The sequence below is a fragment of the Dendrobates tinctorius genome, unplaced genomic scaffold (genome assembly GCF_039654945.1).
Source record: "Dendrobates tinctorius isolate UK_male_01 unplaced genomic scaffold, ASM3965494v1 ptg000116l, whole genome shotgun sequence".
Taxonomy (NCBI): Eukaryota; Metazoa; Chordata; class Amphibia; order Anura; family Dendrobatidae; genus Dendrobates; species Dendrobates tinctorius.
The window spans coordinates 20487361-20514679 of NW_027361784.1; the positions used below are offsets into that span (position 1 = coordinate 20487361).

Sequence of the window (27319 nt, forward strand, 5' to 3'; positions counted from 1 at the left end):
TGACTGAAAAATAAAAAAAGTTATGGCTCTGGGAAGAAGGGGAGCAAAAAACGAAAAGGCAAAAATGAAAAAGCCATCCGGTCATGAAGGGGTTAATCTGAGGCCCAATGTAGAATTTCTGCTAATACTACAAGATGAGGCTTCATTCACACATCAGTGAATTTCCTTGCTCCAAGTTTCATTGGTGTTCTTGACCAGAGTGTGGTCAGGGTCAGTTTTAAGTTTTCATCATCAGTTTGGTCAAAGTTTCTTCCAGTTTTTCTCCTATCAAATAGTCCATGAAAAACGGACACCACCTGGATGGCATCCGAATGCTGTCAAATTTTTTCACGAACCCATAAACTTCCATTGACGAGTTTGATCCGTGACTTAAAATCGGTCACGTCTCCGTTAGACATGTCATCAGCTCCGTAGTCTATAATAGGTACAAGCACTATTGGCGAAAACCTCATATGGGAAAACTGATGTCTGAATGAGCCCCTAGTCTCATCCCATGCCGGATTAGGCTAGTTACACACTTGCGTTGTGTAGCGCTGCGGATGGCAGCCAACTTCCTCCTTTATTCCTCTGTTAAGCCCCACCCACTGACACACCTATTCCTGCGGAAGCGTCAGCATACATCTGCATGGTCTGCGTACCCAATGTTAAAAATAGGGTACGCAGGACGTGTCCTATTATTTTGCAGAGGGGTCACCCTTTTGATTACTATGCTGACTCTTTTATAGCTTCTCCACCGATTCATGCCCCCATTTAGATTGCACACACAGATCAGATCATCATCATTATAAATGGACTTTGTATTAAAAAAAAGTGCTAAAATCCAAGTTTTTCTTTTTTTTTGCCATTTTTTTAAAATCACATCACAATCTGTATAAAAGAAATGAAATGTTTCATTTTTACACTGGCTACTTGGCCTATATTATAATCGTACTTCTTGTTCTTAACAGGAGACTTTTTGGCAGTGTCACTATCATCACAGTGACAGTTCACACTTCTATACACAAGATCTATTAATTACAGTAGGCGATATCACAGATCACCTCTGACAAGGACCTTTGCACATGCTCATTAGATGCTTCAATACTGTTCATTGCTGTTAATATACAGTGGGTACGGAAAGTATTCAGACCCTTTTAAATTTTTCCCTCTTTGTTTCATTGCAGCCATTTGGTAAATTCAAAAAAGTTCATTTTTTTCTCATTACTGTGCACTCTGCACATCATCTTGACTGAAAAAAAACAGAAATGTAGACATTTTTGAAAATGTATTAAAAAAAGAAAAACTGAAGTATCACCTGGTCATAAGTATTCAGACCCTTTGCTCAGTATTGAGTAGAAGCACCTTTTGAGCTAGTACAGCCATGAGTCTTCTTGGGAATGATGCAAGTTTTTCACCCCTGGATTTGGGGATCCTCTGCCATTCTTCTTGCAGATCCTCTCCAGTTCCGTCAGGTTGGATGGTGAACGTTGGTGGACAGCCATTCTCAGGTCTCTCCAGAGATGCTCAATTGGGTTTAGGTCAGGGCTCTGGCTGGGCCAGTCAAGAATGGTCACAGAGTTGTTCTGAAGCCACTCCTTTGTTATTTTAGCTGTGTGCTTGGGGTCATTGTCTTGTTGGAAGGTGAACCTTCAGCCAAATCTGAGGTCCAGAGCACTCTGGAAGTGGTTTTCATCAAGGATATCTCTGTATTTGACCGCATTCATGTTTCCTTCAATTGCAACCAGTCATCCTGTCCCTGCAGCTGAAAAACACCCCCATAGCCTGATGCTGCCACCACCATGTTTCACTGTTAGGATTGTATTGGGCAGGTGATGAGCAGTGCCTGGTTTTCTCCACACATACTGCTTAGAATTATCACCAAAAGTTCTCTCTTGTCTCATCAGACCAGAGAATCTTATTTCTCATAGTCTGGGAGTCCTTCATGTGTTTAGCAAACTCTATGCAGGCTTTCATATGCCTTGCACTGAGGAGAGGCTTCTGTTGGGCCACTCTGCCATAAAGGCCCGACTGGTGGAGAGCTGCAGTGATAGTTGACTTTGTGGAACTTTCTCTCATCTCCCTACTGCTTCTGTGGAGCTCAGCCACAGCAATCTTGGGGTTCTTCTTTACCTCTCTCTTCTCCCAGGATTGCTCAGTTTGGCTGGACGTCCAGGTCTAGGAAGACATCTGGTGGTCCCAAACTTCTTCCATTTAAGGATTATCGAGGCCACTGTGCACTTAGGAACATTGAGTACTGCAGAAATTTTATTGTAACCTTGGCCAGATCTGTGCCTTGCTACAACTCTGTCTCTGAGCTCCTTTTCCAGTTCCTTTGACCTCATGATTCTCATTTAATAATAATAATCTTTATTTTTATATAGCGCTAACATATTCCGCAGCGCTTTACAGTTTGCACACATTATCATCACTGTCCCCGATGGGGCTCACAATCTAAATACAATCTCATTTGGTCTGACATGCACTGTGAGCTGTGAGGTCTTAAGGGCATGTCATACTAAGAGATATCGCTAGCAATATCGCTATAACTAGTGACGTTATAGCGATATTGCTAGCGATATCGCTGTGTGTGATACTTACCTACGACCGGCTCCCCCGCTGGTAATCGCTGATCGCGCGAGAACGTCCTGGACTGTTTCTCGTTGTCAGCTTCCTCCGGCGCTTCCTGCTGTGACAACGAGCGACGCGTGGAGCCGGGCGGGAGGACGCAGGATCGCCTGGTGTGACAGGTAAGTAGCGATCCCCGTCCCCAGCGATGTCGCTGGTGAGATCTGCCTGTGTGGCAGCTCACTAGCGACCACTTAGCGATGTACCAGCGATCCTGATCGCGTCATATCGCTGGTCGGGATCGCTGGTACATCGCTAAGTGTGACAGTACCATTATATAGACAGGTGTGCGCCTTTACAAATCAAGTCCTATCAGTGTAATTACACACAGCTGGACTCCAATGAAGGAGTAGAGCCATCTCAAGGAGGATCACAAGGAAATGGACAGCATGTGACTTAAATGTGAGCGTCTGAGCAAAGGGTCTGAATACTTATGGCCATGTGATATTTCAGTTTTTGTTTTTTAATAAATTTGCAAAAATTTCTCCATTTCTGTTTTGTTTTCAGTCTAGATGGGGTGCAGAGTGTACATTAATGAGAAAAAAAATGAACTTTTTTGAATTTATCAAATGGCTGCAATGAAACAGAGTGAAAAATTTAAAGGGGTCTGAACGGCTCAGTGGTTAGCACTGCAGCCTTGCAGTGCTGGGGTCCTGGGTTCAAATCCCACCAAGGACAACATCTGCAAGGAGTTTGTATGTTCTCCCTGTGTTTGTGTGGGTTTCCTCCCACACTCCAAAGACTGATAGGGAATTTAGATTGTGAGCCCCATCGGAGACAGTGATGATAATGTGTGCAAACTGTAAAGCGCTGCGGAATATGTTAGTGCTATATAAAGATTATTATTACTTTCCGTACCCACTGTACATATACTGTTTCCTGAAACAGCAGGAAGTGTGACTGTAGAATAGCCCCAGTGGCCAGTGTGATAATTGCAGATTTAATTTTTTTTTTAATTATTATTTTTTTATTTTTTAATTATTATTGTGATCTGAAACATAAAAAAATACATTTTTTTTTTAAATCGATGTAACGTAAAAACCCTATTTGAAAAGGGATTGAATTTCTGAAGACACGTTACCTGTACAGACTGGGGAACCTCATGTCAGGACCTTTCAATAGGTATGGGACTCAATATGAATCGTATTTGACAAGTTTTAATCAATTAATCCTTAAATTAATACTGTACTAATAAAAAACCCATGTAATAAGAGCATCCCCTCCCCCCGCCCAGTAAACAAAGCAAGCGAAGCATAATAGCCGAATAACGTAAAGGTCATCTACTGCGTTCTATTAACTGGGCTAAACCCTCCGCTCTTATCACAGTAGTCCCCCTGCATTGTCGCCGTGTCCCACTTTCACCCAATTTAAAGGTCAATGGCTCATTAAATGCTAGTGTCTAAGTTAATTTTCATAACCGCTTAATATTTCATCATTTTCCAAATAAAGCAAATTAATCATTTCAGACAAGTAAAACGCTTCCGGAATGCTCAATTATTGCTTTAATTTCTTTGCAGTTGGTTAATTATTAATACATGTATGGCGCCCTTAATGGGAGACTTGGGTCATATAGATGGTTAGGAGTTCTTGATGGGGTTCTCTGCTTTAGGCCACGTTCACACGTTCAGTATTTGGTCAGTATTTTACATCAGTATTTGTAAGTCAAAGGAGAGGAACAATCAGAGGAAAAGTGTAATAGAAACACATCACCACTTCCTTATTTATCACCCACTCCTTCCGAATACTGATGTAAAATACTGACCGAATACTGAACGTGTGAATGTGGTCTAAGACGATCTCTACTTAATAAAAGTGTGTCCTAATATAACCAGATCACAGAGTATCCCTGGATGCCTGGAAGGTAAACCTTATCTGAAGGCAGAATGATGCAGAGGCAGAGACCCTGATTCCAGTGATGTGTCACTTACTGGGCTACTTGCTGTAGCTTTGAGAAAATCATTGTTTTATCTGCAGGAGATTATCATCAGAAAACCTGCTGCCAGGTAGTCATCTACAATCATGAGCTCTCTATAACCTCTTTAAGCTTTCTGCCTATGCACAGAGTACACAGAAAGCAGCCAATCAGGGGTGTGGGTGTGGTTATACACAGCTATTGCCCAGGAAACCAGCCACCTCTGATAGATTGCAGAGATAGCCAGTAACCTAGCCAACAAGAAGTACAAGGTAGAATTAAAACATCTCTTTGCTTTTGAGAATGGAGGTAGATTGGAATGTGTTTTGGGTTTTTTTTGCAACTACTTTGCAATTTTGGCCATTTAGGAGTATGAAGAAAACCCCCTTAATAGTGTTTTAAGAATGACCTATCAACAGTGTCATCAGAATGCACTGTGCCTGTGAACTGTGAATCTGTCACCAGATTTCACAATGCAAACTGCAGAAATTATTCAATAGATCTCTTAGACCTGATGAGACTGGTGAATTTTCTTAGAAAATTATCAGACTTTATAATCCAAATATTACAAAGAGCTTAACAATAAATAATCATTTTACTATAAAGAGGAATATTGACAAAAAGGGAATTTCTGCATCTTTCCTGAAAACGATTTTCGAAGAAGGTAGGTCCGCCTCACAGATCCACCTATTTATCAATGTATGGAGCTTGTATTGTGAAACCTAGCGAGAGATATACACTGTCAGGCTGTGTCCCCACGTAAGCATTTTTTTCACTAACTCAAAGGAAGGTCGGATTTATAGCTTCTCTAACCAGCCAAACTGTTTTCAGCTGTGCTAACATACTTGCACAAGGGTTTTCAAGGGTACTCTAACCATCCATTAGTCTTCTTACACATTTAGCAAACACAGAGTACCATAAGAACACTGGAGTGATGGTTGTTGGAAATGGGCCTCTATACACCTATGAAGATTATTGCATTACAAACCAGACGTTTGCAGCTAGAATAGTCATTTACCACATTAACAATGTATAGAGTATATTTCAGAATCATTTAATGTTAGCTTCATTGGAAAAAACTGTGCTTTTCTTAAAAAAATAAGGACATTTCTAAGTGACCCTAAACTTTTGAACGGTAGTGTATAACTGAAGGTTCTCTTAAGGCATCTATACTTTACTTTAGATAAAAGTAAGACAAAACCAACAATTTCATGAGCATCGGCTTATTGGAGTATACAACAGCTACAGGCTTATAATGTGGACGGCAGACAGCAGTCTTTACTTCTTTTTACAGGTTCTTGAGCACCTCTAAACCCAGGATATTGGGCACAGAATTGAAAACTACCCTAGTCTGGCTGCCATGGAGGGCAGGACTTGACAGCAGACCTCTTATCTGTTCAGTCGAGTCCGACTCTCGGTCATACTATCGATCATCGCTTGCCAGGCAGTTGTATCCGCGTTTCTTCTTTCAGTTCGCCAAAGGTCATTCTCATGTCGCTCTTATCTCACCGCGGTGATGGGGGTGGAAGCATTACTTCTCAAGTATGCTGGCTAAAACGGCTCTAGCCTGGCGAAAGACCTGGCCACCTATCCAAGTATTTTGTCTGACAAGATTCTATGGACAGCAGACAAAGACAGCACAAATCTTTTAGCTCTACTCTTCCATTAAGTTAGAGAAGCACAGTTTATTGGAACCAGAGGAGGTCCGAACAATGGAACAATAATATGAAGGCTACGCTGCAGCCATATTATATCTGTCTGAAACTGGTCAAAGTTTCATACCTACAACCATGCCTGCAGCTATGATAGATATATATATGATGACAGACAGATATATGATGACATGTTGACAGCCACATGCAAAGTTGTCACTCTCTAGAACGATCTTATTACTGTGAAGCGTTAAATCCTTTCTATAAATAATGTACGTTCGAGCAGTGTCCATTCTGCTTCTCAGTGATGCAACACATATCGGCTCCCCACATCGTCTCAGGCGGGCCTCCGATCCCTCGTGCTGAGCTTTTCTTGTTTAATTGATACCAAGGCGAACAATCCTCAGAGAGAAGATGAGGTAAACAAATTACTTAGAAGAAGCTGTCAGGCTGTTCCTTCCGGAAGAACGCACAATAATCACAATGAAGTTGGAAGAAGAAGAGTCTACATCTACACCAAGGTAGATGCTGAAGCCTAGGTCTCGCTCTGGAAATGAAAATGTAGTCAAGGGATAACAAGTTCTTGCACCTTTCCTGCCTATGTAAGGGTGGACATTGGACAATTCATGGGGTCCCTTAGCTCAGTTGAGAACCACATTGATATAATATGTTTTAATTAACACGCCAAAATGCTCAGGAAAGCAGCAGGAATAAAGCAGTAGCAGAAAGTATCCTCTCTTGACCTGGTGACAGGTCCTATTTGAGTCTAATGTGTATGACCATTGCTTTAATTTTTTCAAAATAGGTCCAAACTTTTACGGTAATTATTTTCTTAATATATTTACCGTATATGGGGAATCGAGCTCCTTTTTTTTCTCATACAAATCTCATAATCCCTCACGTAGACAAAGAGTTAATTTATACAATTCTGGCTCCCTACAACCACTACTAGGGAAAGATCACCTAAGGCCATTACCAATGACTGGGCAGCTCCAACTATGGACAACAGCTGTATGGTGTTTGTTTGTTCTCCCCGAGTTTCCCTAGGTTTTCCCTGGGTATTCTGATTTCCTACCATATTCCAAAAAGTCATATTGCCTTTAACTTCTCTCCTTCATTTTCCTGGTTGTCGCTTTTGGGACATTACAATCCCAATGACTCCTAAACTGTTACCATCCCATCGTTCTGTTATGTTCTACCTGCTCTTTACATTTAACTTTTTGAGACAATAGATTTGGAGACCAAAGATGAGATGAAAGATGCATGCCGCCCTGGTCCAGTGTCCAGTCCTCTGTGGCAGAAGGACCAGCACACTTGAAGTTACTTCATGACATCGCAATGCCTGGTAATCCCAAGAGATGCCCAAGATGCCAGATGCAGAAGTGAAGGTTGCCAAAGTCTGGCTGCCACATAAACAGGGCTGGGATGAGGAGTAGGCAGGGTAAGGCACTGCCTCATGCCTCCACGAGGGAAGACGCAGTTTGAAATAAAAGAAAAACTGACATTGCTGAATGCCTGTGGCCACCAGGCAGCTCCTTTCAGCCACAGGCATCGAGCACACGGACACCGCTCACCTAGCCTGGCTGGTGTTACCTCCCTGCACTCAATTCTTTTCGCTGCAGGACCATGATTGACCAGGGTAGTGCCAATCTTGTTCCCAACTCTAGCAAAGACCATTTAATATTAGCATGGATAATTATAACACCATTTGATACCTTTTTGTTGCTTTTGGGGCTTTTGTTTAAATCGTTTTCCAATTGGCATTGCTTAGTATGCGTCTTAAAGAATTAAGCAGACAGTTGTCTGGTTTCCTCCGAGCTGGCATTATGTAAATGTGAAATAGAAAATAACTTCTACTAATTGACGCTCATTTATTTTATTTTCATCTTTTTTTTTCTTTTACGCTTTTCAAAATGTAGTTTCTCCCTTTCAGCCCTCTCCTTTCCTTAGACTAATTCTGATTTACCATCTGCCCAATGCTTCATATAAATACCACAGAAGGAATAATGCTTGAAATAATTGGCACATTATATCTGTCTGTTTCAACCTTCCATGACAACCAAACTGCGCGGAGAGGCATCTCGAGCTGTGAGCTTCTCACAGAGGTAAAGAAAATTTCCACCGAATACTGGCAGACGGACTGGAAAAAGTTAGAAATAAAAAATCTCCATTGATTTGTAGAGTCGGCAGCGATGAAATTTAAGCTTGTGCTGAGATGATCTGTCTGGTAGTAGGACTGTGGCGGCACATGGACCTACTTGTGGCTCCGCTGCTCGCAGGTAACTTACTCTCATCATTGGTAGGGGATCAAAAAACGATCTACAGGCCTGAAAATCGATGTTGGAATCTAAATCCAACCAATAGATCGCAGGTAACACTGCAGATGGGTCTTTTGTTCCCACCATAGCAACTTACTACTGTAGGGATAAAGTGGGGGGTGGGCATTGGAAAATCGTGATGGTATTGTTAAAGGTATTGTCCTAGTTTGGGGTGAAAGTTTGCGGTCACGTTATGTGACTACAGGCTTTTCAATCATTGCAGCACCCGGTGAGGATTCTCCATTGGCGGCAGTTGGCATCGAGATCGGGCAGTATGCGATTTGCATCCTTCTAGACACATTTTGACTAGACGTGCGCAGTCTCATTCAATGCAAGTGAACTGAGGGAGGCTGAGCACGTCTAGTCGACATGTGACCGCGTGTATGAAAATCGCATACTTTTCATGACGTGACCGCCTGCTCTTGCTCCTGGCATCGGAGAATCCTCACAGTGTCGGGTGCTTCCACTGTTAGGATTCAGAAGTCTCTAGTGACCTCAGACTTTAATCCTAAGCAGCTATACTACCAACCCAAGCAGGAGCGCACTGCCTCCTGTCAAGCAGGACACCGGGAGGCAGGAGAGCGGCGCGCTCCTTAAGATAGGAGCACAAGACGAGGCACTCTGATGGTACTGTTGCATAGTGTATTGTGATGGCGAGGTGGTTTCGGGGGATCACACTGATGGCACTGATAATTGAGATTGCATTTTTAAGATGGAATTCTGATGGCACTGTTAGGCTATGTGCCCACGTATGCAGAAAATTTCTGCATGAAAACCGGACTCCTTCCCAGGAAACGCGCATTTTTTTCAGCACGTTTTTTGCGTAAAAAACGTGGGTTTTTTGATGCGTTTTTTCCCGCGCGTCCCCAGACACATAGGAAAAAAAAGATAAAAACGTGGATTTTTCCACAAAATTAATGAGCATGCTGCGTTTTTTAACACAAAGTGTTTTTTTCGCGGAAAAAACGCATCAATATGCACAAAAAAGGGCAAAATGCATTAAAATGAATGGAATGCTTCTTTTGAGCGATTTTTAAGCGTTTTTGCCGGTAAAAATGCTTAAAAAACGAATCTGGAGCATTATATTTGTTGGTTCCATTAAACTCTCAAAATGGCCAGAAAAAAAGAAGTTTCATGTGAAACTCGACAGTCTATTCTTGTTCTTAGAAATGAAGGCTATTCCATGCGAGAAATTGCCAAGAAACTGAACATTTCCTACAACGGTGTGTACTACTCCCTTCAGAGGAGAGCACAAACAGGCTCTAACCAGAGTTGAAAGAGAAGTGGGAGGCCCCGCTGCACAACTGAGCAACAAGACAAGTACATTAGAGTCTGTAGTTTGAAAAATCGACACCTCACAGGTCCTCAACTGGCAGCTTCATTAAATAGTACACGCAAAACGCCAGTGTCAACGTCTACAGTGAAGAGACGACTCCGGGATGCTGGCCTTCAGGGCAGAGTGGCAAAGAAAAAGCCATATCTGAGACTGGCTAATAAAAGGAAAAGATTAATATGGGCAAAAGAACACAGACATTGGACAGAGGAAGATTGTAAAAAAGTGTAATGGACAGACGAGTCCAAGTTTGAGGTGCTTGGATCACACAGAAGAACATTTGTGAGATGCAGAACAACTGAAAAGATGCTGTAAAAGTGCCTGACGCCATCTGTCAAGCATGGTGGAGGTAATGTGATGGTCTGGGGCTGTTTTGGTGCTGGTAAAGTGGGAGATTTGTACAAGGTAAAAGGGATTTTGAATAAGGAAGGCTATCACTCCATTTTGTAACGCTATGCCATACCCTGTGGACAGCGCTTGTTTGGAGCCAATTTCATCCTACAACAGGACAATGACCCAAAGCACACCTCCAAATTATGCAAAAATTATTTAGGGAGAAGCAGGCAGCTGGTATTCTATCTGTAATGGAGTGGCCAGCGCAGTCACCAGACCTCAACACCATTGAGCTGTTGTGAGAGCAGCTTGACTGTATGGTACGCAAAAAGTGCCCATTAACCCAAACCAACTTCTGGTAGAGGCTTCTAGAAGCATGGGGTGAAACTTCTCCAGATTACCTCAGCAAATTAACTGCTAGAATGCCAAAGGTCTGCAATGCTGTAATTGCTGCAGAGGGAGCATTCTGTGACGAAAGCAAAGTTTGAAGGAGAAAATTATTATTTCGCATAAAAATCATTTTTTCGAACCTTGTCAATGTCTGGACTAGATTTTAAATTCATTTGTCAACTCGCTCAATTAATAAAAGTATGAGTTTTCATGGAAAACACAAAACTGTCTCTGTGACCCCAAAATTTTGAATGGTAGTGTATGTGTAAACTTTGTTTTATTTATTTCTTCCTCCACAAACCTATGCTATGCTGTAAAGTTTGAAAACTGTGAGTGAGACTTATGGCAACATACGGAGTAGGACCATATGTTCCATGTGGAACAATATATAACATCCATTATGGGCACCACATTAAAGAACAAGGTACTAAGACTGACGGACTGTGCAGGAGACTAGGTATCGTTAGGAGTCGGACCTACAACCAGGGTTGGACTGATATGCCAACATTGTCTCAGGGGGCCCACAGTTCATCTACATGTAAGCATTTCATTACTCTCATATAACAAATGATGACATTTTGCCTTTGTTTGCACATAATGAATCGTATGTATTTTTCCATCTACTACTCATTTGGGGAGAAGATGGCTTACTTCTACTCTGTGGCCCACCAGGGGATTCCCCTGTTTACCTGTGGGCCAGTCCAAGCCTGCCTATAACACTGATTATCTTGATGCTCCTGGTCAATGAATTACATGATAGGACAACAGTAAAAATAATAAAACAGGAACATTTATATCACTGTTCTTTTTTACTTTAGCCTGGTTCAGTGCCAAAATGTGTATTTTTTTCACGATAAAGGTTTAATGCACAGACTTTTTTGTACCTTGGATCTTTCTACAACAGAATTGTCCATTGTCCAGAGTGTCCAATCTCCATTGGAATTCCTACTCAATACCCCAGCAGGTTCGGCAACAGCAGCTGGATATACCATCGCTTTCTATAGGTGTTGCGTCTCCCACTCAACACTCTAAGGAGAGTGCACAATTTATCAGGCGTTGTGATTTTGCCATCTCACCACATTACTACCCTATGAACCCGAGCATCTACAGAACAACTGTAAAGTCTGACACCGACAGGGACATCAACAATGATCTATGGCCTGGTATATAATAGCCTTTATGGGCACCATGATGATGGCCAAGAGATCAAGATGACAGTACGTGAAGGAAACCAAAAACTACGATTTTACAATAAAGGACTTGCAGGACTATAACGTTTAGCTATTTTTATTTTTAGCCTTTTTTACCACATTTCCTTCAGTTTTCCATGATACTCTTGTTTCTATTTGGTACTTTAATGAGGGGGGAAAAAAAATGAATAATAGAGTTAAAAGAATCGCAAAGTATGGAGTGATATTTAACATCTAGTAATATATTCGCTTTCACACCAATTTTATATTGTTAACTAATCTCTTTTAAGATTGTGGAAACATAGTGTCGCGGCTAATCCCTACAGCGTCGACACTCGCAGCCTCCGCGGATAGTCTTCTTTTGTATTATCAAATATTAATAAACTCATTTGATACGAGCGGACAGCTCCATATCCTCCGATCTGTTTGTGCGCAAAATAATTACATTCACAAAGAAGCCATAATAGGAGATCTTTACAGTTTAAAAGATACGCATAATCCTACATGTTATCTTTCCATAAATTATCATTGGCACGTGCCGCTCAGGATAAGATATTAACGTGAACGGAGGGAAATAATGCAGAATTTACACGATAGGGAGAGAGAAAATTGTCATCTTTCAGGCACATAGTTTTAGAAAATATGTCATATGGAGTCACTAGTGTCTTATAGGGTGGGTCTGCTAGAGTCTATATACAGAGGCATGTGTTCTGGGGTCTATTTACAGGTGGGTCTATGGTCAGTATTAGAGTTGGGAGAATCGTTATGCTGGACGCCGGTCCAGCATCCAGGTGTCATGTCGGACGCTGTTCACACCACAGCATCCGGCAGGCAGAGGTAGTTCCACCTCCAGCCACTATAGCCTCAGTGGCGCCGGTTTGATCTTCAGGCTCTCGGGGGTTAATCCTGCTGGAGACCAGGTTGGAAGGTTAGTCACGCCCACGGTCTTTAAATAGTCATACTGGCATATGGGCGTCGCCGATTATAGCTTGTGTTTCATACCAAGTGGTTCCGGTCTGGAGTGGAGGTGGTCCAGAGGAGAGGTCTTGGGTTCCAGCCTCAGACATACATGCGGATCGGCTGGTCAGTTCTTTTCACCGTCGTCATCCGGACAAGCCGGGTCCTATGAGTCTTGAGGGCCCTGGGGTCCCTCGTAGAAGACGGGGTACTGTCATGTCGGACGCTGTTCACACCACAGCATCCGGCAGGCAGAGGTAGTTCCACCTCCAGCCACTATAGCCTCAGTGGCGCCGGTTTGATCTTCAGGCTCTCGGGGGTTAATCCTGCTGGAGACCAGGTTGGAAGGTTAGTCACGCCCACGGTCTTTAAATAGTCATACTGGCATATGGGCGTCGCCGATTATAGCTTGTGTTTCATACCAAGTGGTTCCGGTCTGGAGTGGAGGTGTTCAAGAGAGAGAGATTCATATCTGGTGTCGTATGATCCGTCGTTATCCTTTCTCCTTCCCATATTTGTGTTTAGTTGTGCCCTGTTCACATTACTGTTTATTCCTGTGTGTGTGCGGCGCAGTGCAGTTTAAGTTCTCCCTGTCTGTCATTATTTGTGTGGGAGCTTTGGTGGTGACTTCTCACTGGGTTTAGGGTGGAGGGTTAAGTGCAGGGCTGAGCAGGAGATAAGGAAAGGTCAGAGGCTCAGGCATTTGCACCTTCAGCAAAAACCCTGGGTTGAGGGTCAGACAGGGTTTCCCCTAGTAAAAGGGACACCACAGGGGCCCCGGGTATTTCAGCCTTAGTTGAACTAAGCCCCCGTGACACCAGGTCAGTATATTGGGACTTCTTGACTTGAGCCCTGCGGATCGCTGCTGATAGCATCCGTGGCTCTGCTTTTGATTAGAAGGTCAATGCCAGAGGAGACACAGATGCCATCAGGCGATTCGCAGGGGTCCCATCTATCGGTCGCAGAATACCGACCTGGCTTCTACACCGGGGTCCTGTCAATCGGCCCTCCCATTCCGAATCTGCAATAATGGAGATATGACCTGGGATTTACTCCGAGGGCTGGTGTGTGGGGTCTCCTATATTTAGGAGGTCTGCTCTTGAGCTTATGTCTTTAAGGGCTATAGTGTTTTTAGTTTTTCCGGGGTCTGATATTTAAGTAGAGGCTCTGGGGTGTATCTGCACTAAATCTGCACTAAAACTGCAGGCAAAACGCAGATCATCTTACCTAAAGATTTAGCAAAATCTACGCGGAAAATTCCACAGCAGAATCCGTACCGTGTGCACATAGCCCCAGTGGTACAAAAACATAGAACAATAATATTAACCAGCATTATATAATACAAATATATCAATAGTGCATAATGATATCCAGGCGGTTAATGGTGGCCCAAGAAGATGCTCCATAGATAAATACCCCCCATATATTGCTGCTGCCGCAACTAAAAAAAAAAGACGTACTCACTTCTCCGTTGCTGGGGACAAAGTGCCGGTGTCCTGAGCATGCGGGGACACCGGCGCACTATGTGGGCCAGGTGCCGGTGTCGCTGCTGATTCAGGCCCCCGGCACTGGCGATATTTACTGGTCCCTGTTTCATCGCCGTGCGCAGCTCCGTCTTCAGGGTCCTCTGCAGTGACGTTCAGCAGAGGGCACGCACTGACTATGTCATTGCACCCTCTTATCTGAACGTCACAGAGGACACAGAGGCCAGAGCGGCAGTGGAACGGGGACAGGTGAATATTGTTCTGCTCCCCCTCCTCCCCCGTCATACTCACCCCCTCCTAGCGCAAGGTCTCTGCAGTGACCGCTGATCGCAGGAAGATTTGGGGCGACGAGACCATGGGAGAAGCAGGGGGGCTGCAGAGATGAGCCAGGAGGGGGTGAGTATGATCTCTGACATCCATGCTCCCCCTCCCTCGCCGACCCCCGTATATGACTCGAGTATAAGCCGAGAGAGGGACTTTCAGCCCAAAAAATGGGCTAAAAATCTTGGCTTATACTCGAGTATATACGGTAAGTATTTCATACACTGCCGTTTTTCCACCTACAAAGAATGGAGAGGTCTGTAATTTTTATTGAAGGTATTCTTCACCTGTGAGAGACAGAATCTAAAAATATAAAACAAGAAATCACATTGTATGATTTTTACTTATTTAATGCAATAACATGAAATTTAATTAAATATTTGATCACTGACCAACCAGCAATAAATCTGTCTTTCACAGAACTGTTAGTTTTTCTTTCAGAAGCCCTCCTACTCTGCACTCATTACTAGTATTAATTGCATCTGTTTGAGCTTGTTACCTGTATGATAGACATCTGTCCACACACTCAATCACTCTCCAATCTCTCCACCTTGGCCAAGACCAAAGAGCTGTACTAAGGACACAAACGACAAAAATTGTAAACCTGCACAAGGCTGGGATGGGCTACTAAGAAGGCAACAACTGTTGGAGCAATTATTAGAAAATGGAAGAAACACAAGATGACTGTCAATTAGTGATGAGCGAGTATACTCGTTGCTCGGGTTTTCCCGAGCATGCACGGGTGTCCTCCGAGTATTTTGGCGTGCTCGGAGATTTAGTTTTCGTCATCTCAGTGGCATGATTTGCTGCTGCTAGACAGGCTGAATACATGTGAGGAATTCAGATTCAGATTATTCCCCGCGAACGATTATTTCCCAGTAAGTTCAGTTCAACCGCAATTCCGGAGTTAGGCCTAACCGTCATTCCAGAAAAAATTACGTGTCCAAACCACAGGTGCTGTAGCTTGCTTAACAGCTCGGCAGCCATTCTCAGGCCCAGTATGGATTCAACAACATTGTAGAAAGTTGATAAAGGGTACAGTTTCACCGGATAACACGTATATATGTAGCCTAGTTTACACATTAAAAATATATGTCTATAGATCAGGAGGCAGACTCAGATGTTCTCAGGCCCAGTATGGATTTGACCAGATTGTACAAAGTTGAGAAAGGGTACTTTATCACTGGATAGCAGGTATATATAGCATAGTTTAAACATGTAAAATCTCCGTGTTCTCAGTATGGATTACACAGCAATCTAAAAAGTGGAAAAAAGGAAATGCATTTGAGGCGTACACAACTATATACTTTTGGTGTTATTTTTAAATCTTCATATATATTTCTGTCTCAGTAATACAGTCCAGCCACTCTGCAATAGGAAATGAGATGCATACAATTAGTGACATAAAGGCTATTGATCGCAGAAATCTAGGAATTATTATTCACGGGAAAAACTTCCGTCACAATTCTCATAGGTGATGCTGACCCTCAATTAATTTGTGTGTTGAGACAGTGAAAACATTTTTTTGTGAATAAAGTCTTGCTGTATCGCACTTCCGTGGATTCCATCACTGTTACTCATCTCATTCAAATTTTTATCACAGCGAGCGATTTAAACATTGTGCTCACTGGCTATCATGATCTGTCACGTAACTTTGGAGTGCAAAAGACAGAAGCCACAGGCCGCAGGCGATTCTATTTGATTGGCATGAGAGGGCACATTTTGAAATGTGCGCCAGAATGTCACACGTTTGTGAGTAGGAAAACTGTGAAAGCTGATGATAAACCACCACTGCATGCAATTGTGAGTCGACGTCCATAAGAAATGGAAGCCACTGATCATCTGGAGCTAGAGCCCGACCAGCAGGACAGGGCATAGCTACATCTTAACCATCATCTTTCAGTTCAATCAATTTGTAGTGGCAGTCCCAGTGAAGGATTTGACAGCCCAGACTACACAGCGGAGGAGCAGGGAGAGGTAAACATTGCAAATGCTGGGGCCCTGCCCAAGCAAGGGGGGCACACTCGTGGGCGTCGGTACTGGCACTGGACCCCTCATAGTATGGCGGTGTGTCTGACGGCGGGTGTGCACCACCACTGTCAGAGACACTTGATTGCACTATGAGGGACCCAATGCCAGTGCCCACGCCCAAGAGTCGGCATACCCACCTGTCCAGGGCAACGGCACTCGCACGGTTTTGTGCGCTAGGTGGTGACCCCGGCCATGGGGGGGGCGCCCACTTAGGGAGGTTTACAAAGTGGCATATGTAGATGTGGGTCATTCAGCTGCTGCAAAAGGCGAAATAGGTCAAGTTCGCAGAATAGGAGGAGGACCAAAGCAAGCCATTTTTCTGGCAACCTATGTGTCATCAAGGGAAGGTGGGACAAAATCCTTGGAAACCCATGCATGGTTCATTTTAATGAAGGTTAGATCATCCACATTTTGGGTTGACAGACGGGTCCTTTTTTCTGTCAGGATTGATCCAGCTGCACTGAAGACTCCTTCCGATAGCACACTTGCAGCTGGGCAAGCGAGCTCCTGTAAGGCATATTGTGCCAATTCAGGCCAGGTGTCCAGTTTAGTGGCCCAATAGTCAAAGGGGAATGACCTGTGCAGGAGAACATCGATATGGGAGGAAAAGTAGTTGTTAACCATAGTTAACAACTGCTGTCTCCTGTCACTTTCCATCGATGCAGTATTACCAGTTGTGTGAGCGGTCCGTGAAAAATCAGTCCACAACATTGTCATGAAACCCCTGTCTCCAACGTCACTTCTGCTGTGTGCACCACGAACACCTCTGCCAAGCTGCCCCCGGCCGGTACGGCTCGTGTGAGAACCATCACCGCTGCTGTGTGCTGGGAATGCCTCAACCAACCGATTTACCAGAGTTGCTTGTTTAGTAGCCAATATTAGGTCAAGGTTCTCCTGTGACATGATGTTTGGTAATTTGCCTTTATAGCGTGGATCCAGGATGCTGGCCAACTAGTAGTCGTCATCGTTCATCATTTTGGCAATGCGTAGGTCCTTTTTTAGGATCTGCAAGGCATAATCTGACATGTGGGCCAATGTTCCCGGTGTCAATGATGCACTGCGAGTGCTGGGTGGAGGAGCACTTTCTGGCAAATCCACATCCCTCCAGTCATGCACAAACCCTGTACCAGACCTTGCCACGCCAACATTTTCACTTGCCCCACGAGATGCATCCTCCTCCCCTAAGTAATCATCCCCATCATCATCCTCCTCCTCCTATTCTTCCTCCACCTCGTCCAGGAGAGGTCCCTGAGCAGACAATGGCTGAATGTCATCAAGGATTCCCTCCACCTCTTCCTCCTCGTCAACATTGGCTGCAGACGCCTGCTCCTTAAGGTGCGTCAAAGTTTGCATGAGCAGACGCATAAGTGGGATGCTCATGCTTAGGATGGCGTCGTCTGCGCTTACCAGCCGTGTGCATTCCTCAAATCACTGAAGGACTTTACAGAGGTCTTTCAGCTTCGACCACTGCACACCTGTCAACTCCATGTCTGCTCTCAAAGTGCCTGGCCATGTATCCTCCCACAAATGCATTATGGCCTGCCTCTGCTCACACAGCCGCTCAACTATGTGCAGGGTGGAGTTCCACCTTGTTGCAATGTCGATAATGAGGCGGTGGTTGGGAAGGTGGAGCAATCGCTGCAGCTTCTGCATACGAATGGAGTGTACAGGCGACCGGCGGATGTGCACGCACAGTCTTCGCACCTTCTGGAGCAGGGCTGTTAACTCCAGATAATTATTGAGGAAGCACTGCACCACCAGGTTCAAGGTGTGAGCCAAGCAAGGTATGCGGCTGAGTTTTGAAAGGGCTATGGCTGCCACAAAATTACAGCCGTTATCACTAACTACCTTGCCTGCCTCAAGATGTACACTGCCCAGCCATGACTCAGTTTGTCGCTGAAAGTACTCGGCCAGCACCTCGGCAGTGTGTCTGTCGCCCAAACACATCATCTGCAACACAGCCTGCTGACGCTTTCCACTAGCTGCTCGATAGGGGGACACCTCGTGTGCAACAGTGGCAGCTGCAGATGGAGTGCTCGTACGACTGCGCTCTGTGGACGAGCTTTCGCTTCTGGAGGAGGAGGAGGAGGGTCGAACGCCTACAGCCAACTGTTTCCTATACCGTGGGCTAGGCAGCGCTGTCCCACCACCGCTGTCCCCTGTGGACCCTGCATCCACCACATTAACCCAGTGCGCAGTGATGGACACATAACGGCCCTGGCCATGCCGACTGGACCATGCATCAGTTGTGAGGTGCACCTTTCCACTCACTGACTGCTTGAGGGCATGGACAATGCGGTCTTTCACATGATGGTGGAGGGCTGGGATGGCTTTGCAAGAGAAGAAGTGGTGACTGGGTAGGTCATAGCGTGGTACTGCATAGGCCATGAGTTCGCGGAAAGCTGCGCTTTCCACCAACCGATAGGGCATCATCTCTAACGAGATTAGTTTGGCAATGTGGGCGTTCAAACCCAGTGTACGCGGATGAGAGACTGAGTACTTTCTTGACCTACTCATAGTGCCTGGGAGGGTGAGCTGGACTTGAGAGCTGCATATGGTGGACGTAGCGGTGGACAGGGCGGACTGAGAGAGGGTTGATGATGGTGATGGAGTTGATGCTCTTTCTGATGGCCTAGATTCAGTCTTTTGTTGATATAACAGTGGAATTCCCTGACTGCTGTGGCCTTGCAACAACACCTCAACATTTGCTGCTGTGCTAACCGGTGGGCTTACAGTGGGGGAAACAATGTAGCGTTGCTGACTACCTTCTTTGTGATCAGTTGCACATGTGGTACTTGAGGTTTGGTGTTGTGTCCACGCTTGCAAGTGCATGCTGGTTAAATGTCTAAGCATGCAACTGGTATTCAAATTTTTCAGATTTTTCCCTCGGCTAAAGGTCTTTGCGCACTTCTTACAGATAACCTTGGCCTGATCATGAGGATTTTGTTCAAAAAAGTGCCACACTGCACTCTTCCTACTTTGGCAGACATTTTGCGGCCTAGCACGCTGTGATATTTTGACCCTCTGGACAAGCTGTCCAGCAACTCTTTTGATTTTTGGAACCTGTCTTTGGAGTGCTCCGGGCCTGCCAGATAACAGCTGTTGCGATGTCGATGTCTGCTGTGGATGCTCCTCCTCCTCATTTGAGCTATTGGAAGCAGCACCCTCTTCCCCCAATGGATGCCAATCTGGGTCAACAACTGGGTCATCCATCACCTCCTCTTCAATGTCATGTGCACCTTCCTCTGTGTCACCGTGTATGGTGGTATAGTGTGCGGGAAGGGGCACCTGAGTCTCATCAGTGTCAGAATCTGGCTCTGTACACTGCGAGGACAATGTAGTGCTCTGAGTGAATGTACCAGCAGAATCATCTATCAGTGGCTGTGCATCAGTGCACTCCATGTCAGATTCATCTTGGCCTGGGTAATTCACCATTTCACTTGATAATCCAGGCATGGTATGTGAAAACAGCTCCATGGAGTAATCATTAGTATGGCCTGTGTCATCCTTCAATCTTGGTTGGGGTGAAGGACACAAGGAAAGGTGTGGTTCATGAACATGAGCCTCCAATGACGACTCAGTGCTTTTATTTTTTACAACTTCAGAAGAGGAGGCGATAGAGCTGGAGGCTGAGTCAGCAATGTAAGACAAAACTTTTTCCTGAAGCTCTGGCTTTAAAAGCAGTTTGCCAACTCCTAGAAAACTAAGCCTTCGAGGCCTTGTGGAGCCAGACGATGACGCAGGCTCAACACCCCCTGCATTCGGTCCTATTTTGCTTTTGCCACTACCATCAGATCCAACACCATCATTACCAGCTGCCAACCCCCGCCCAATTCCACGGCCTCTTCCACCAGCCTTCCTCATTTTTGGTAGAAATGTAGACAAAATCCAACAAACTATATAGTAATGTAAAACAAGGTACAAGGTGTCTATAGGACAGGGGAGATTTTGAATTTCTGCACACACTTGTGGACACTGGACACTTTTGGATTGTGTGAGGCCCGCTGAATATCACAGCGCTATGTCACAGGCTCGATGTCGCAGGTGTGAAAAATGTCACTAGAGGATAATGGAGATTTTGAATTTCTGCACACACTTGTGGACACTGGACACTTTTGGATTGTGTGAGGCCCACTGAATATCACAGCGCTATGTCACAGGCTCGATGTCGCAGGTGTGAAAAATGTCACTAGAGGATAACGGAGATTTTGAATTTCTGCACACACTTGTGGACACTGGACACTTTTGGATTGTGTGAGGCCCACTGAATATCACAGCGCTATGTCACAGGCTCGATGTCGCAGGTGTGAAAAATGTCACTAGAGGATAACGGAGATTTTGAATTTCTGCACACACTTATGGACACTGGACACTTTTGGATTGTGTGAGACCCACTGAATATCACAGCGCTATGTCACAGGCTCGATGTCGCAGGTGTGAAAAATGTCACTAGAGGATAACGGAGATTTTGAATTTCTGCACACACTTGTGGACACTGGACACTTTTGGATTGTGTGAGACCCACTGAATATCACAGCGCTATGTCACAGGCAGAAATTGGCTATTGTATGACAAACTACAAGGTGTATATAGAATTGGGCAGAATAGGAATCTCCCTAGAGTGTAGGTCTGTAAGAACGGAACAAGTCCTCGACTTATCCTTACAGAGCGACACAAAGCTTCACTGTGGCCGTGATAACAGCCATTACACGGTACTGAGAGAGGAGCATGCACATACACGGCTGTCCGGTGTACGTAAAATTGTCAAGCTCCGTGTTTTTTACGTATACGGAGTGACACACGCTGTCTCTCTATAGTTTTGAATGTGATCAAACAGCAAATATATTTAACTGTTTGAAAACTAGACAAAACTAGAAGGTGCAGGTCTGTAAGAACGGAACATGTCCTCGACTTATCCTTACAGAGCGACACACATCTTCACTGCGGCCGTGATAACAGCCGTTACACGGTACTGAGAGAGGAGCGTGCACGTACACGGCTGTCCGGTGTATGTAAAATTGTCAAGCTCCGTGTTTTTTAAGTATACGGAGTGACACACGCTGTCTCTCTATAGTTTTGAATGTGATCAAACAGCAAATATATTTAACTGTTTGAAAACTAGACAAAACTAGAAGCTGCAGGTCTGTAAGAACGGAACATGTCCTCAACTTATCCTTACAGAGTGACACACAGATAGCTTCACTGTGGCTGTGATAACAGCCGTTACACGGTACTGTGTGAGGAGTGTGCACCGCTGTATGGTGTGAAAAAATGCACGCTCAGTACCTCACCAGGACAAAAAAAAAATTGGGATTGCTTTTAAAAAAGCAGGTTGCAGAGCAGTGGGTAAACAGCAATGCAGCCGTCAGGAAGCTTTAGAAGGCAGCCTAACCACCAACACCGCTGATCCAGCAAAATATAGCCTCCACTTGCACTGCACACACAGTGACTGGTGTGTTGTACAGGCAAAATCGCTAGCAGCAGAAGCAGTTTTTGGTGTCTTCTTCCCTGCCTAACGCTCTCCCTACAAAATCAGCAGCAGCAGTAGCTCTCCCTATTCTGAGATCAGCATGAGTAACATGGCGGTCGGCGTGCACGCCCTTTTATACCCCCTGTGACGCCCACCAAAGCAAGCCAATCACTTGCATGCCCTTCTGAAAGATGGTGGTGACCCCTGCCTATGTCATCACGTTGCCCACAGTGTCAGTGGATCCTGATTGGCTGAAAAAGAGCGCAAAACAAACTTTTGAAACGCGACTTTGGCACTTAAGTCGCCTACCTCGTGGCTGACCTCATCCTAGGGTTGGGTTTCGTTTCATGAAACCCGACTTTGCCAAAAGTCGGTGACTTTTGAAATTTTTCGACCCATATCGCTCAACTCTACCTGTGACAGATCGCTGATCTGTCACAGTGATCTGTGATGTGACAGATCAGCGATCTGTCACAGGACAGTGAAGTCCCACCTGTGACTACGTAATAAAGTTAAAAAAAAATAAAAAAAAGTGTTAAAATAATTTTTAAAAAATCGCCAAATAAATTAGAAAAAATAAAAATATTCCCCCAATAAATCCATTTTTGGAAATAAAAAAAAAAAACAATAAAAGTACACATATTAGGTATCGCCGCGTCCGTAACGACCCGCCCTATAAAACTGTCCCATTAGTTAACCCCTTTAGCGAACCCCTTAAAAAATAAAAATAAAAAACGAAGCAAAAAACAATGATTTATTATCATACCGCCAAACATAAAGTGTAATAACGCGCGATCAAAAAGACGCATATAAATATCCATGGTACCGCTGAAAACGTCATCTTGTCCCGCAATAAATGAGCTGCCATACAGCATCATCAGCAAAAAAATAAAAAAGTTATAGCTCGCAGAATAAAGCGATGCAAAAATAATTATTTTTTATATGAAATAGCTTTCATTGCATAAAACCACCAAAACATAAAAAAAGACTTAAGTGAAGTATCGCTGTAACCGTACTGACCCGAAGAATAAAACCGCCTTATCAATTTTACCGCACGCGGAACGGTGTAAACGCACCCCCCCAAAAGAAATTCATGAAACGCTGGTTTTTGTTCATTCTGCGTCCCAAAAATTGAATTAAAAAGCGATCAAAAAATGTCACATGCCCAAAAATGGTACCAATAAAAACGTCAACTCGTCCCCCAAAAAATAAGACCTCACATGACTCGGTGGGTTAAAATATGGAAAAATTATAGCTCTCAATATGTGGTGATGCAAAAACTATTTTTACAATAAAAAGTGCCTTTTAGCGTGCGACAGCTGCTAAACATAGAAACCGCCATAAATATTAAATCAAACCGCCCGTTATAACCCCCTTAGTTAGGGAAACATAATAAACTTAAAAGAAAATGTATTTATTTCCATTTTCCCATTAGGGTTAGGGTTAGGGCTAGGGTTAGGTCCAGGGCTAGGGTTAGGGTTAGGGCTAGGGCTGAGATTAGGGTTAGGGGTGTGTTGGGGTTAGGGTTGGAGTTATAATTGGGGGGTTTCCACTGTTTGGGCACATCAGGGGCTCTCCAAATGCAACATGGCGTCTGATCTCAATTCCAGCCAATTCTGAGTTGAAAAAGTCAAATGGTGCTCCTTCCCTTCCAAGCTCTGCCATGCGCCCAAACAGTGGTTTACCCCCCACATATGGGGTATCAGCCTACTCAGGACAAATTGTAAAACAACTTTTGGGGTCCAATTTCTCCTGTTACCCTTAGGAAAATAAAAAATTGGGGGCAAAAATATCATTTTTGTGGAAAAAAATGATTTTTTTATTTTCACGTCCAAGCGTTATAAACTTCTGTGAAGCACTTGGGGGTTCAAAGTGCTCACCACACATCAAGATAAGTTCCGTGGAGGGTCTAGTGTCCAAAATGGGGTCACTTGTGGGGAGTTTCAATAGTTTAGGTACATCAGGGGCTCTCCAAACGCACATGACACCCGCAGACCATTCCATCAAAGTATGCATTCCAAAACGTCACTACTTCCCTTCCGAGCCCCGACGTGTGTCCATACAGTAGTTTTCTCCCACATATGGGGTGTTAGCGTACTCAGGACAAATTGGACAACAACTTTTGGGGTTCAATTTCTCCTGTTACCCTTGGGAAAAAAATAAAATTGGACTAATTGATCATGTTTGTGGAAAAAATACAATTTTTTTATTTTCATGCCCGGGCATTATAAACTTCTGTGAAGCCCTTGGGGGTTCAAAGTGCTCACCACACATCTAGATAAGTTCCTTAGGGGGTCTAGTTTCCAAAATGGGGTCATTTATGGGGGGTTTCCACTGTTTAGGTACATTAGGGGCTCTCCAAAGGCAACATGACACCCGCAGAGCATTCCATCAAAGTCTGCATTCCAAAACGTCACGACTTCCCTTCCGAGCCCCGACGTGTGCCCATACAGTAGTTTTATCCCACATATGGGGTATCAGCATACTCAGGACAAATTGGACAACAACTCTTGGGGTTCAATTTCTCCTGGTACCCTTGGGAAAATAAAAAAAATGGTGACTAAAAGATCATGTTTGTGGAAAAAATACGAATTTTTTATTTTCACGCCCGTGCGTTATAAACTCCTGTGAAGCACTGGGGGGTTCAAAGTGCTCACCACACATCTAGATAAGTTCCTTGGGGGGTCTAGTTTACAAAATGGTGTCATTTGTGGGGGTTTCCACTGTTTTGTTACATCAGGGGTTTTCCAATCGCGACATGGTGTCCGATCTCAATTCCAGCCAAAAACGTCAAATGGCGCTGCTTCCCTTCCGACCTCTGCCATGCGCCCAAATAGTGGTTTACCCCCACATGTGGGGTATCAGCGTACTCAGGACAAATTGCACAATAACTTTTAGGGTCCTGTTACCCTTGGGAAAATAAAAATTGGGGGTGAAAAGATCATTTTTGTGGAAAAAATATGATTTTTTAATTGTACCGCTGTACGTTATAAACTTCTGTAAAGCCCTTGTGGGTTCAAAGTTCTCACCACATATCTAGATAAGTTCCTTAGGGGGTCTAGTTTCCAAAATGGTGTCATTTGTGGGGGTTTCCACTGTTTTGGTACATCAAGGGTTTTCCAATCGCGACATGGTGTCCGATCTCAATTCCAGCCAAAAACGTCAAATGGTGCTGCTTCCCTTCCGAGCTCTGCCATGTGGCCAAATAGTGGTTTATCCCCACATATGGGGTATCAGCGTACTCAGGACAAATTGCACATTAACTTTTAGGGTCCTGTTACCCTTGGGAAAATAAAAATTGGGGTGAAAAGATCATTTTTGTGGAAAAAATATGATTTTTTAATTGTACCGCTGTACGTTATAAACTTCTGTGAAGCCCTTGTGGGTTCAAAGTTCTCACCACATATCTAGATAAGTTACTTGGGGGGTCTAGTTTTTCAAAATGGGGTCACTTGTAGGGGGTTTCCACTGTTTAGGTACATCAGGGGCTCTCCAAACGTGACATGGCGTCCGCTCTGAATTCCAGCCAATTTTGCATTGAAAAAGTCAAACGGCACTCCTTCCATTCTGAGCTCTGCCATGCGCTGAAACAGTGGTTCCCCCTCACATATCAGGTATCAGCGTACTCAGGACAAATTGCACAATAACTTTTGCAGTCCAATTTCTCTTGTTACCCTTGGTAAAATAAAATAATTGAACCTGCAGTATTTTTTTTGTGAAAAAAAGTTAGATGTTCATTTTTTTTTAAATATTCAAAAAAATTCCTGTGACGCACCTAAAGGGTTAAAACTTCTTGAATGTGGTTTTGAGCATCTTGAGGGGTGCAATTTTTAGAATGGTGTCACTTTTGGGTATTTTCTATCATATAGACCCCTCAAAGTGGCTTCAAATGTGATGTGGTCCGTAAAAATAAAATGGTGTTGCAAAAATGAGAAATCGCTGGTCAATTTTTAACCCTTATAACTTCCTAACAAAAAAAATTTTTGGTTCCAAAATTGTGCTGATGTGAAGTAAACATGTGGGAAATGTTAGTTATCAAGTTTTTTGTGTGTCGTATCTCTGTGATTTAAGGGCATAAAAATTCAAAGTTGAAAAATTGCGAAATTTTCAAAATTTTCGCCAAATTTCCGTTTTTTTCACAAATAAATGCAAGTTATTTGAATGAAATTTTACCACTATCATAAAGTACAATATGTCACGAGAAAACATTGTCAGAATCACCGGGATCCATGGAAGCGTTCCAGAGTTATGACCTCATAAAGGGACAGTGGTGAGAATTGTAAAAATTGGCCCGTTCATGAACGTGCAAACCACCCTTGGGGGTGAAGGGGTTAAGCACACAGCTTAAGTAAAAAAAAAGGTTACTAGTGCATTTATCAGTCATAATCCAACCTGGATCATGACATTCGACAGGAAGACTACACTGTTTTGAAGAGAGAATGGATGGGGTCATGTATCGATAAATTTTGGGCAACAACGGCCTTCCATCAGTAAGAGCATTGAAGATGAGTCATGTCTGGGTCTTCAAGCATGACAATGATGCGAAACACAGCCAGAGCAGCTAAGGAGTGGCTCTGTAAGAAGCATTTCAAGGTCCTGGAGTGGCCTAGTCAGTCTCTAGACCTGAGCCCAATAGAAAATCTTCATAGGGAGCTGAAACTCAGTGTTGCCCAGCGGCCAAAATCCCAGCTGGAGTGTGTGCAAACCTGGTCAAAATCTAAAGGAAGCTCGGCACTTGCACTTTACATTTGCCCTGAAGCTGATACTTTATTACTATATATATAGTAATACACACATATTTATGTGTATCAATTGTGGTCAACTAATAATACTATGCTTATTCTTATTTGCATACCCAAGATGTGGATATACTGTACATGTTTGCATTACAATTAAATTTTTTGTATTCTGCATTTATTGTACCACCCTCCTGATATGGCGATTTTGTAATTTTTTTATTTTCCATTGTTTTCATCTTTGTATTACACCTATTATTTATATTTTTTTTGGCGACTTTTTACTCCTCTAGTCTAGTTCCATTTTTATTATGCCTCATGCAAGGAAAACACAGATAAGACAAGAGAGCCGAGGGGGATACGGACATCCTCATCACCAGTCTGACGGAGCTTACACAGTTGCAGCTCTCTGGCGCTCCCTTACCCTCAGGTCAGTCAGGTAACTGCACCTAGGATAAGTAGTAGTCGCCGGAGAGGCTGCCCTGTCATGTACTGGTTATCGGGGCACTCTGCAGTGAGGGCATTATGTATATCACCAGTCCCAGGACCTGGATCGCCCCTGGGTGAATATAATATAACTCGCTTTTC

The 27319-nt window shown here is 43.9% G+C and overlaps 1 protein-coding gene across 1 annotated transcript in view; it reads right to left on the reverse strand.

Moving 5' to 3' along the window:
- Positions 1 to 27319, reverse strand: part of SAMD12 (sterile alpha motif domain containing 12) — a 701452-nt gene that overhangs the window by 59933 nt on the left and 614200 nt on the right. The gene's annotated exons all lie outside the window — the stretch shown is intronic.